We start from the raw sequence: 13319 nt of genomic DNA on the forward strand, positions 1-13319 counted from the left end.
CCTAAGTTTTCATAACTGTGACCTTAATTGCCTACCATCTGTAAGCTGTTAGTGTCTTAACAACCGTTCCACAGGTGTAAGTTCATTCATTGTTTATGGTTCATTGAACAAACATGGGAAACTGTGTTTAAACCCTTTACAATGAAGATCTGTGAAGTTACTTGGATTTTTACGAATTATCTTTAAAAGACAGGGTCCTGAAAAAGGGACGTTTCTTTTTTTGCTGAGTTTATTATGAGGCATGTCTTACCTTGCTTCGAAGTAGCCTAGTCAAAACGACCATAGAAACGTTGCGGCAACGGAAATGTTCATCTCCATCACGTGCCGGGTGCTTTTTTCCCTGCTAATTGCATTATGGAACGAACATTCGAGTATAACTTACTGCCTCTTGTGCACATTACTGCGCTTGTAGTTTATCAACATTTTAAGCTAAACGTTCTGATTAGTGAGGCTGATGCAACCACTTACAACAATGTAGCCTAATGGTTCTATGAATTTGGGATCCATAGTCCCACAACTGTCCCAGAGTGTTTGGAATTGGCCATTTCTTTCTTGCACAGAACGACAAGCTGACCAGTACAATAGGTATACTTTTCTACTATAGGGGACAGTAGATTGACATAGGCTAGTGATTTTGCTGTTCGCTACTTGTCTTGTTGGCTGAGGAGTAAAGGAACAGCTTTACCATCTTCAAAAGTGCACATCGGAATTCGGTAAGAAGGAAGCACGCCGTTGCATCCTCGAGTTGCATGTTAAGATGAATTACCATAATGTAAATGTGATTTGTCATTCTGAGCACCGTGGGTGGATGCTCAAATTAGATTACACACCCAATGCACATGGTCTGGTACATTTCTCAAATGTCCAGTTACTTTAAATGCTGCCGGTCAAATCTGTCAGGTACCACTAACGGAAACCCTGGTGTGTGTGTGTGTGTGTGTGTGTGTGTGTGTGTGTGTGTGTAAGAGCATGTGTGTGCGTGCGCACACACACACCCAGGGATCTCTAATGCCAAAAGGGTGAGCTCAAGATGAATGAGGGATTGAGGACTGGTCCAAACAAAACACAGCCAAATCTGATCTTCCTCTCTACTGTGAAGAAAGAGTTTGAACCACTGGGTTAGAACATGACCTCGTACACACAGTGTCCTGGCTGTACTTTTATCCCAAAAGAGTCCCAGAACGAACAGAAGAAACCTACTGCCTCAGTCAGAATAACTTTATTGTAACACACTGATCAACACATGGGAAATAAAGACAGAGGCTACTGAGCCAGCCAGTCACCAAGAAGAATTCAACAATTTCATGCTTGACTGACTCAAATGAGGGCTTTCAAGGCATGAGAATATAAAATCATAAATTGTGGTTTATTTTTTTCTTATTGAGACTCCCCCCTCTACAGAGTTGGGTCAGGCAGATTGAGAGGACAAAGCAGGAATGTCTCAGTGCAGTTGCTACAGCATGCAGTCTCCCACGGCTTCCTTCATATGGAAATGAGAGAATATATTACATTGCGTCAGGCGCAGAGAGAGAAAGGAGATTGAAAGCATGAGGGTTGAAGACGGCATGAGGGTTGAAGACGACATGCGTTCAGACAGACACCTGACACCACACATCCCTCTCAGTCCTGACAGGACGCAGCCAAACATGCAGGCAGCAACAATGAGGCCAGGCGCCGAGTCATCTTGGCCTGCCACAGGAACCACCTATAGAGACACACCCAGCTCATCTCTGTGATACTGACTGACCAATACCACAGGCACCTTATGGCCACACACACACAAACATCGCTCCACAAGCTCAAGCATAGGCCAACGTGTCCAAGCACACACACAGGATAATAGGCAAGTGCAAAGAAAGTATGAAGGGTGAATCTCAAGACACCTTCAGTCAAAGCTCAAACCTACACTTACATGGAGGGTTTCTGTGGTTCTCAGGACTTAACACCAACAATACTGGATGTGGATAGGGAGGTAGAACATATGAAGATAAAATGAAGGCCACAGTACGCATAACAGTAGGGCCATATTTTGTGGGTTGGATTCAAGGAGCAGCACCCTCGTTCCACATCCAGCCCCCCCTCAATAGGCCGAATGCTGTGGTGACAAAGGGCCTGGCTGGGAGTGAGCAAGAGACAAAGGCTCTGAGCAGCTGGCCGCCCAAACAGGCTGGGAACAGCACAGCATGGGCAGATGGGCCTGTCCACCCTCACATGGGCTATAGTGTCTGTGTGTGTGCGCGCAAAAGAGACATGGCAGAGAGAGTCAGACAGACATATTGATCTGAACCCTGTGCCCTGCTATGAGGCTATAGGCTACGCTTGACATTGTGTGTAGGGGTTGAGCCATTAAGATGTTTTTTATTTTATTTTCACCAGGTAGGCTAGTTGAGAACAAGTTCTAATTTACAACTGCGACACAAACACATGGAATAAACAAACGTACAGTCAATAACACAATAGAAAAGTCTATATACAGTATGTGCAAATGAGGTAAGAAGAGGTAAGGCAATAAAACTAAGCCATAGTGGCAAAATAATTATAATTACAATATTTAGCAATTAAACACTGGAGTGATAGATGTGCAGAAGATGAATGTGCAAGTAGAGATACTGGGGTGCAAAGGAGCAAAATAAATAATATGGGGATGAGGTAGTTGGAATGGGCTATTTACAGATGGGCTATGTACAGGTGCAATGATCTGTAAGCTGCTCTTACAGCTGATGCTTAAAGTCAGTGAGGGAGATATGAGTCTCCAGCTTCAGGGATTTTTGCAATTTGTTCCAGTCAATAGCAGCAGAGAACTGGAAGGATAGGCAGCTAAATGAGGAATTGGCTTTGGGGGTGACCAGTGATATATACCTGCTGGAGCACGTGCTTTGGTGACAAAACGGATGGCACTGTGAAAGCAAACTGGATGAAGTCTAAGAGTGTTGGAGGCTTTTTGTAAATGGCATCGCCGAAGTCAAGGATCGGTAGGATGGTCATTTTTACGAGGGTATGTTTGGTAGCATGAGTGAAGGAGGCTTTGTGAAATAGGAATTCGATTCTAGATTGAATTTTGGATTGGAGATGCTTAATGTGAGTCTGGAAGGAGAGTTTACAGTCTAACCAGACACCTAGGTATTTGTAGTTGTCCACATATTCTAAGTCAGAACCGTCCAGAGTAGTGATGCTATACGGGCGGGCAGCGATCGGTTGAAGAACATGCATTTAGTTTTACTTGCATTTAAGAGCAGTTGGAGGCCACGGAAGGAGAGTTGTATGGCATTGAAGCACATCTGGAGGTTTGTTAACACAGTGTCCAAAGAAGGGTCAGAAGTATACAGAATGGTGTCGTCTGCGTAGAGGTGGATCAGAAAATCACCAGCAGCAAGAGCGACATCATTGATGTATACAGAGAAGAGAATTGGTCCGAGAATTGAACCCTGTGGCACCCCCATAGAGACTGCCAGAGGTCCGGACAACAGGCCCTCCGATTAGACACATTGTCTGAGAAGTAGTTGGTGAACCAGGCGAGGCAGTCATTTGAGAAACCAAGGCTGTTGTGTCTGCCGATAATAATGTGCTGATTGACAGAGTCGAAAGCCTTGGCCAGGTCGATGAATACAGCTGCACAGTATTGTCTCTTATCGATGGCGGTTATGATATCATTTAGGACCTTGAGCGTGGCCAGCTCAAGACCAGTTCGGAAACCAGATTGCATAGCGGAGAAGATATGGTGGGACTTGAAATGGTCGGTGATCTGTTTGTTAACTTGGCTTTCGAAGACCTTAGAAAGGCAGGGTAGGACAGATATATGTCCAACAGTTTGGGTCTAGAGTGTCTCCCCTTTTGAAGAGGGGAATGAATGCGGCAGCTTTCCAATCTGAGGATCTCAGATGATACGAAAGAGGTTGAACAGGCTAGTAACAGGGGTTACAACAATTGCGGAGGATAATTTTATAAAGAGAGGGTCCAGATTGTCTAGCCCGGCTGATTTGTAGGGGTCCAGATTTTGCAGCTCTTTCAGAACATCAGCTATCTGGATTTGGGTGAAAGAGAAATGGGGGAGGCTTGGGCAAGTTGCTGTGGGGGGTGCAGGGCTGTTGACTGGGGTAGGGTAGCCAGGTGGAAAGCATGGCCAGCCGTAGAAAAACGCTTATTGAAATTGTCATTTATCATGGATTTATCAGTGGTGACAGCGTTTCCTAGCCTCAGTGCAGTGGGGAGAAGGTGCTCTTATTCTCCATGGACTTTACAGTGTCCCAGAACATTTTGGAGTTTGTGCTACAGGATGCACATTTCTGTTAGGAAAGCAAAGGCTAGCTTTTTCAAACTGTCTGTGTATATTGGTTCCTAACCTGCATATCGCGGGGGCTATTCGGTGGTAATGCAGTACGCCACAGGATGTTTGTGCTGGTCAAGGGCAGTCAGGTCTGGAGTGAACCAAGGGCTATATCTGTTCCTGGTTCTATATTTTTTGAAAAGGGCATGCTTATCTAAGATGGTGAGGAAGGCACTTTTAAAGAATAACCAGGCATCCTCTACTGATGGAATGAGGTCAATATCCTTCCAGGATACCCAGGCCAGGTCGATTAGAAAGTCCTGCTCGCTGAAGTGTTTTAGGGAGCGTTTGACAGTGATGAGGGGTGGTCATTTGACCGAAGACCCATTACGGACGCAGGCAATGAGGCAGTGATGGCTGAGATCCTGGTTGAAGACAGCAGAGGTGTATTTAGAGGGCAGGTTGGTCAGGATGATATCTATGAGGGTGCCCGTGTTTACGGATTTAGGGTTATACCTGGTAGGTTCATTGATAATTTCTGTGAGATTGAGGGCATCTAGCTTAGATTGTAGGCCGGTTGGGATGTTAAGCATGTCCCAGTTTAGGTCACCTAACAGTACGAGCTCTGAAGATAGATGGGGGGGCAATCAATTCACATATGGTGTCCAGGGCACAGCTGGGGGCTGAAGGGGGTCTATAACAAGCAGCAACGGTGAGAAACTTGTTTCTGGAAAGGTGGATTCTTAAAAGTCGAAGCTCGAATTGTTTGGGCACCTGGATAGTATGACAGAACTCTGCAGGCTAACTCTGCCCAGTTTGGCAGTTCTATCTTGTCGGGAAATGTTTTAGTTAGGGATGGACATTTCTGGATTTTTGGTGGCCTTCCTAAGCCAGGATTCAGACACGGCTAGGACATCCGGGTTGGCAGAGTGTGCTAAAGCAGTGAATAAAACAAACTTAGGGAGGAGGCTTCTAATGTTAGCATGCATGAAACCAAGGCTTTTACGGTTACAGAAGTCAACAAATGAGCGCCTGGGGAATAGGAGTGGAGCTAGGCACTGCTGGGCCTGGATTAACCTCTACATCACCAGAGGAACAGAGGAGGAGTAGGACAAGGGTACGGCTAAAGGTTATAAGAACTGGTTGTCTAGTGCGTTCAGGAACAGAGAGTAAAAGGATCAGGTTTCTGGGCACAGAATAATAGATTCAAGGCATAATGTACAAACAAGGGTATGGTAGGATCTGAATACAGTGGAAGTAAACCTAGGCATTGAGTGACGATGAGAGGTTGTGTCTCTAGAGACACCAGTTAAACCAGGTGAGGTCACCGCATGTGTGGGAGGTGGAACAAAAGGGCTAGCTAAGGCATACTGAGCAGGGCTGGAGGCTCTACAGTGAAATAAGATAAGTCACTATCCAAAACTGCAATGTACAAGGAATATTGACATTAGGGAGAGGCATGCATAGCCGAGTGATCATAGGGTCCAGTGAGTAGCTAGGCGAGCTGGAGACACGGCAATTCAGACAGCTAGCGGGCCGGGGCTAGCAGAAAGGCCTTAGGGGGACGTGGCAACGGAAGAGTCTGTTGTAGCCCTCCCGGACGGTTACGTCGGCAGACCAGTCGTGATGGATCAGCAGGGCTCCGTGTAGGCATTAAAAGGGTCCAGGCCAATTGGCAAAATAGGTATTGTAGCCCAAGAAATTGGCTGATGGACCTCTTCAGCTAGCCGGGGTGGTGGGCCTAGCTCGGGACGAGCTCAAGGCCAACTGGTGCTTGCTTTGGGACAGAGACAGAGCAGCTAGCTAGCTGCGATGATCCGGTGTAACGGTTCAGAGCTTGCGGTAGGAATCTGGAGATGAGATGTGGTAGAGAAAAAGCAGTCCGATATGCTCTGGGTTGAATCGCGCTGTGCAGACTGGCAGGAGTTGACCGGGCTGAGGCTAGCTCATGACCGCTAGCAGTGGCTGACTGACTACTAGCTAGTAGCTAGTTAGCTGGCTAGCTTCTGTTGGGGGTTCCGGTTCTAAAGTGTAGAAAATAGCAGATCCATACCACATTGGGTGAGGCGGGTTGCAGGAGAGTATGTTGAAATTGAGGTTAAAAATATATACGAAGAAAAAAGATATATACATGGGACACGACGTCTGACTGCTACGCTATCTTGGATAGACCACCACACAGGGAGTGCCTGTGTTGTTGAGGAAGAAACACTCAGCTAAGCCATGATCAGAATAACTAGAGCTCCATAGCCTCATTCAAATCAGAAAGGTCATCTGTAAAAATCAGGAAGTAGTCTCCAAATCTATGGCGCAAAGTCACTTTAAAAGGCTGCAGTTGCATTAGACAACCCTGAAACCCTGATACTGCAGTGTTAATTAATGCAGTGGAACATTCCTGTTTGTAGAGTAGTATTCTCCACGCTGCCATAGAGATGTGTGTTCTCTAAACTTGTATGGAGACAGCAGCCTGAACCTACCCTTTCTCTGAAAGATTGCATTTTGACAGTGGTAACCAAAGCCACAAGCCAAATCTTTCAAAACAATGAATGGCCATTTGAAACGATATTAATGCTTCTTAGTGTTTTAGAGCATAGCCTGTTGATGGAACATTAAAAAGGAGATTAGTCCATGCTGCCAGCCAGTATGTAAGCAGATCTGAAAACATGGGAGCCAATTTTAATCCTCAGCTTGCGGAAATTGCCCTTCTCTCCGCGCGTAAAGCAATCACTCTGTCCACTTTTAATTCACCAGTCAAAGCAGACTTTGTCCTACGAACACACCCTGAAGGCCAAATTGAAATAAAGTTTTTTTTTCTTTACGCGCATGTACATGCTGGAATTAGAATGCACAGGAGTAAATGAGAGAACCCAGACGGGCGTCAAATTATAAAGTCTATTTTTCCCTTGCTTCTACGTGGTTCAATGCTGGTAAAATAAGCAGATAAATTGCATGGGTCGTTTATAGAAAAGGAATTATGATCTTCCTATGCTAAGTAGACTATAGTAGTTTAAATGTATTGGGCTGTAAGAAGGTTTATCAGTCAAATAGGCTACATATTTGAAAACAATTGCAGCCTACCAGTGTTGATTTCGATCATAGTAGGCATATAGCCTAGGCAGGCCACAGCTGGGAAACTCAAGGAACTCCGATTTCAAGAGAGCATACTGTTATGTAGACGAACGAGACTAAGTGAATACTATAAACTGCTTGGGTGTATTAGCTACAACTCTCCTCACGTTCGTGAGCTAACAACTGTTTAGCGCAGGTAGGTAGTTGATCCCGTAGGACATAAGGTGAGTCAAAAAAACAATTCACAAGGGCTACATAGCGAACACAAATACAACTTAGTTGGCATTCGCTACACAGTGTGTGAATTGACCCTCTACTCGCGCGCAGATCTTGATGCCATTGACGGCTTTACTGTACAGAGTCAGGGTCAAGCCCACAGTAGAATGATCCCTCAGAAGCCAGTCTAGCCCAATTATGTATATAAACTATGAATTGCTGATGCTATGCATTGGCCAACGATAGGCTTTCAAGTCGTCGGCCATATTGGCACTCCCCAGAAGATACAGTCCTCCATAGGAATGAATGGAATTCTACAGTATTTCAATTAAAATGTTAAGGACAAAATTACATGCATTTAAGTTTTTTGTTGTTGTAGTGGGCACAGTAACATTAGAAGTTTAAAAAAATTATACTTTAAGGAAAATGTTATATTTTAAAATGTTTAGCTCACATATAATTTAAACGTATGCATTAATGTGTCTAATTGAAAGCAAAAACAAAATGTGGACATTAAATACATCTCTATAGCTTCCAAAATATTTTTTAAAACGGTGGGGGAGTGCCAAATGGAGACGCGGTGGCTTCAAAATCGTGCCCCGTCAGTGTATATATAAATCATTGGTCTATCCCGGAGACACAGCCAGGGTCAGGGAGCGGGACAGGCAGGCGGTGGCTGTATTGAGCAAGGTGCATGGCTGTATTGAGCAAGGTGCATGGCTGTATTGAGCAAGGTGCATGGCTGTATTGAGCAAGGTGCATGGCTGTATTGAGCAAGGTGCATGGCTGTGTGATGACAGCCCAGAGGATCCGCTTCCCAAGACCATAGCAGAGTCAAATGACACGGGCCACCAATGGCCTGCTCTGGTTACAGGCTGTCAAAACCACAGACAGAACTTACTGTATATCAGGCCATGGCTGGCTGACATTGGGGCCCCGCTGGACCAGACATACAGGAACACCACCAGGCTCTGTGTGTGCACGCGTCTGCTGCAGCCAGACATCTACTGCTGACCACTTATGACACTAATAACACCTAATGTGCTTACTGAGGGACATTACAGACCAGAGACCCCATTGGCTTCAACACTTTAATTCAACTAATTATGAGGGGGGTTTGGTCTGACATTAACGATGTCCCACTGGCCTAGGGCCAGTAAAAACATGTCATGCCAGTGGATCTCATTAGTCACTGGCCCGACATGTTTTTACTGGCTGTAACTTTTCAGCACATTTTAGTGTTCCAGTTCAACATTTACCTGCTCTGTCACAGTCTACCATTGTAGACTAAAGACGGAAAAGTCACGCTATTTGTATGAACAATATGATCAGCCGTTCATTCACGCTGCCGCAAGTCAAGAAGTAGGCCTACATGAGTTGATGCCGTCACACAGCACACGTGAGCCGTCCAAAGCAAAAAATCCACTCAGTTTATTTTAGGAAAAGTGATTCACAGAAGTAAACCTTCAATAGTGAACATACTAGCAATATGCTGGCTACTGTTGATAGTCTGCAAAAAGAAACCTAGCATTGGGGCTAGCCAGTCAATGTCTCGTTTGGAACGTTTGCCCCTTTAAGACATTGTTGTATTTTGATGAAAAAAAAAAAACTCAAAATGACATACTTTAAAGAAGAAATTCAATGCAAGAATAGGCTAATGACTTGCATTTAATTACATTACACCGTTTTTTCATACATCATAACCTAATGTAGCCAATTAATAGCTGAATATAGAGAGAACGCATGCCAACCTGCATGACCCCAGGAGTGGATGTTCAGTCAACTGTTTACGGCCAAACACTGTCCAAATGCTGTTAATCTCCAAGCTGAGGGTAGAGCAAAGTGGTCTGAGCGCTTTAAGGCCCTTATATGGAGCTGAGCAGCACAGAGAAGTCCTGTCCCCAGAGGCCTTTGGTTTAGTTTGTGTTGTACACAACGCTATAATAACTGAGATAGCCTGCCAGCCTATAGTGAGAGTTGGGAAACCTCACTCAGGGAGAGCGGACACAATCATCCCAGTTGCTCAGACACTAACACCGTTTGTCCTCCCTGTAGTGAAATCTGAAAAGCAAATGTATGTTTATTTACTGTATGCAAAACAGACATTTTAACTGGAAAACAACCTTGCTGTTAAAAAGGGCAAAGCTGAAGAAAAAAAGGCTTGCCTGGCTGGCCTTTGCCATCCATCAGGAACAGCCTAGCTTCCAAAGGCATTGTAACACTCCCCACCCTATCCTGTTCTCCTAGGTCCCATGTCCTGCTTGTATCAAATCTCTGAAACCAGTTTGGATGCTTTCCTCTAAAAATACCCTTTAAAACCCCAAAAGGGATACTTCGGGACTTTGGCAATGAAGCCCTTTTTCTACTTCCCACTAGTCAGATTAACTCGTAGATACCATTTTTGTGTCTCAGCAACTTCCTTCAAACTGCATGCGAACTACAAGACGAAGTTTGTGGCCACCTGCTCGTCTAACATCTCATTCCAAAATCATGAGCATTAATATGGAGTTGGTCCCCAGTTTGCTGCTATAACAGCCTCCACTCTTCTGGGAAGGCTTTCCACTAGAAGTTAGAATATTGCTGCAGCCACAAGAGCATTGATGTTGGGGGAATTAGGCCTGGTTTACAGTCGGCGTTCTAATTCATCCCAAAGGCATTCGATGGAGTTCAGGTCAGGGCTCTGTGCAGGCCAGTCAAGTTCTTCCACACCGATCTCGTCAAACCATTTCTGCATGGACCTCGCTTTGGCACGGGGGCATTGTCATGATGAAACAGGAAAGGGCCTTCTGCAAACTGTTGCCACAAAGCTGGAAGCACAGGATCATCTACAATGTCATTGTATGCTGTAGCGCTAAGATTTCCCTTCACTGGAACTAAGGGGCTTAGCCCAAAACCATTTTTCCTCCTCCACCAAACTTTACAGTTGGCACAATGCATTGGGGCAGGTAGCGTTCTCTGGCACTCCAGAGAAGGGATTTCTACTGCTCCAGAGTCCAACGGCGGCGAGATTTACAGCTGACACTTAGCATTGCACATGGTGAGCTTAGGCTTGTGTGCGGCTGCTCGGCCATGGAAACCCTCTTCATGAAGCTCCCGACGAACAGTTCTTGTGCCGACGCTGTGTCCAGAGTCAGTTTGAAACTCGGTAGTGTGTTGCAACAGACGATTTATACGTGCTGCAGCACTCAGCTGTCCCATTCCGTGAGCTTGTGTGGCATACCACTTGTTGCTCCTAGACGTTGTCACTTCACAATAACAGCACTTACAGTTGACCGGGGAAGCTCTATCAGGGCAGAAATTTGACAAACTGACTTCTTGGAAAGGTGGCATCCTATGATGGTGCCATGTCACTAAGATCTTCAGAAGTAGTAAGGCCGTTCTACTGCCAATGTCTGTCTATGGAGATTGCATGGGTGTCTGCTCAACTTTATACACCTGTCAGCAACGGGTGTGGCTGAAATAGCCGAATCCACTAATTTGAAGGGGTGTCCACAGCCCAGTGACTAACTAGCGCCAGTGGCTAACTAGCGAAACTAGAGCTATTATGCTAGTTATTACCATAGATGTCCAATCAATGCACCAACACTAGTTAGCAATGGCTCGCGAAACTACCTCCAACTTTCATACTGAATGCAGATACATAAAAATGGTTTCCACAAGTTCATCGGACTCTGAGTAAGTAGATAAATGGCTTCACTAGCAAAATCCCATAGTATCCCTTTAAGTAATATTATCCTCCTACATCATCGCCACTGTGAGTACACCATCACACACACACATCACCCGGCCACTGAGGATATAGGAAAGAGCCAACAGGCACAAATAACAAAAAAGGTGGATGTTAGATGCTACAGTATTCTATGGTACTGTATTGTCCCTCACTAAAAGAAGGTAAATGACAATGAACTTTAAATCTTTGACAGCTGGTTAATTTAAGGTCATTAAAACATCTGCCGCTGAGCTGACAGGGCTTTTGCTTTCTTTCTGTTCAAAATATAGGAGAGGTGAACACAGACTTGAGTTACTAACAAACTATTGAATTGATACAAAGATGGCACTAATTAAGATCTTCAGAATAGTGAATCTGTAGTATCGGTCTCCAACATCTGGGCCAGTCAGACTGCAGTCTCTCTCCCACTGACCACCACCAGCCTGCACTGCTAAGCAACCCAGCTTGTCAGAATCCATCCAATCTCACACAGCAAAAAATCCCTATCTGTCCACAACCTGAAACATGTCTATGTGATGCTGCTATTGATACACAATATGCTGCTGCTTTCTCCCCATGAATGACTAAGGGAAATATGTAGGCTCTCAAACACACACACACACAAAAATAAATATAACTGCAGGGTTGGGATTTGTAGGTGGCCAATGTGTGATTTCCCCTGGATGTATGTGGGTCTGAGCTAGAGGTCGACCGATTAATCGGAATGGCCGATTTAATTAGGGCCGATTTCAAGTTTTCATAACAATCGGTCATCGGTATATTTGGCCACCGATTTGCCGATTTTATTATTATTTTTTACATTTTTTACACGTTTATTTAACTAGGCAAGTCAGATTAAGAACACATTCTTATTTACAATGATGGCCTAGGTACGGGGGTTATCTGCCTTGTTCAGGGGGGATTCGTTTTTGCAACCTTCGGTTACCAGTCCAACGCTCTAACCACCTGCCTTACATTGCACTCCACGAGGATTAACAGGCTGCCTACCTGTAACACGAGGGCAGCAAGAAGCAAAGGTAAGTTGCTAGCTAGCATTAGACTTATAAAAAACTATCAATCTTAACATAATCACTAGTTAACTACACATGGTTGATGATATTACTAGTTTATCTAACATGTCCTGCGTTGCATATGATCGATGCGGTGCCTGTTCATTTTTATTGAATCACAGCCTATTTCGACAAACGGGTGTTGATTTAACAAGCGCATTTGCGAAAAAAGTACTGTCGTTGCACCAATGTACCTAACCATAAACATCAATGCCTAACAGCAATATTTAGACTTAGCCACCCGTTAGATAAAATACAGAACGGTTCCGTATGTCACTGAAAGAAAAAAACTTTTGTATTTGAGATGATAGTTTCCAGATTCGACCATATTAATGACCCAAGGCGTGTATTTCTGTGTGTTTATTATATTATAATTAAGTCTATGATTTGATAGAGCAGTCTGACTGAGCGGTGGTAGGCAGCAGCAGGCCCGCAAGCATTCATTCAAACAGCACTTTTGTGCGTTTTGCCAGCAGCCCTTCGCTGTGCTTCAAGCATTGCGCTGATATTATGACTTTAACCTGGGTGGGTATAATTTGTGGAACGTTCCAACAGGAATCTATTCCAAAAACTTTGTAAATAACAAGGTTTCCAAAAAACAACGCATACAAAGTTGTATAGCAGCAGAATAAGATACCTGGTAGGGAGTGGTCTATTTCATTGCGTTTTTCACTCATCACGTTTATTCCGAAAAATGTCTGTCCTCATATGTCTGTTTGCCTATGGACAAACATTAAGAATAAGCTACGTGGTGAGTTGATGCCTAGTCGGCAGCTAGGTTTGTATGCGTTGTTGGTTGGCAACCTTTTACTTTACTTTTTTTGGAACAGATTCCTGTTGGAACGTTCCACCCCTTCAAGCCTATTTACTCCCAAGATGAGGCTGGTGTAACCGATGTGAAATGGCTAGCTAGTTAGCCGGGTGCACACTAATAGCGTTTCAAACGTCACTCGCTCTGAGACTTGGAGTAGTTGTTTCCCTTCCTCTACGT

At 44.6% G+C, this 13319-nt stretch overlaps 1 protein-coding gene across 3 annotated transcripts in view; it reads right to left on the reverse strand.

Annotated features, from left to right (window-relative positions):
• The window catches only part of LOC106580313 (coronin, actin binding protein, 1Ca), a 73283-nt gene that overhangs the window by 18517 nt on the left and 41447 nt on the right, over nt 1-13319 (reverse strand). The window lies entirely within an intron of this gene.

Source organism: Salmo salar, chromosome 20 (assembly GCF_965601325.2).
Source record: "Salmo salar chromosome 20, fSalSal1, whole genome shotgun sequence".
NCBI classification, from domain to species: domain Eukaryota; kingdom Metazoa; phylum Chordata; class Actinopteri; order Salmoniformes; family Salmonidae; genus Salmo; species Salmo salar.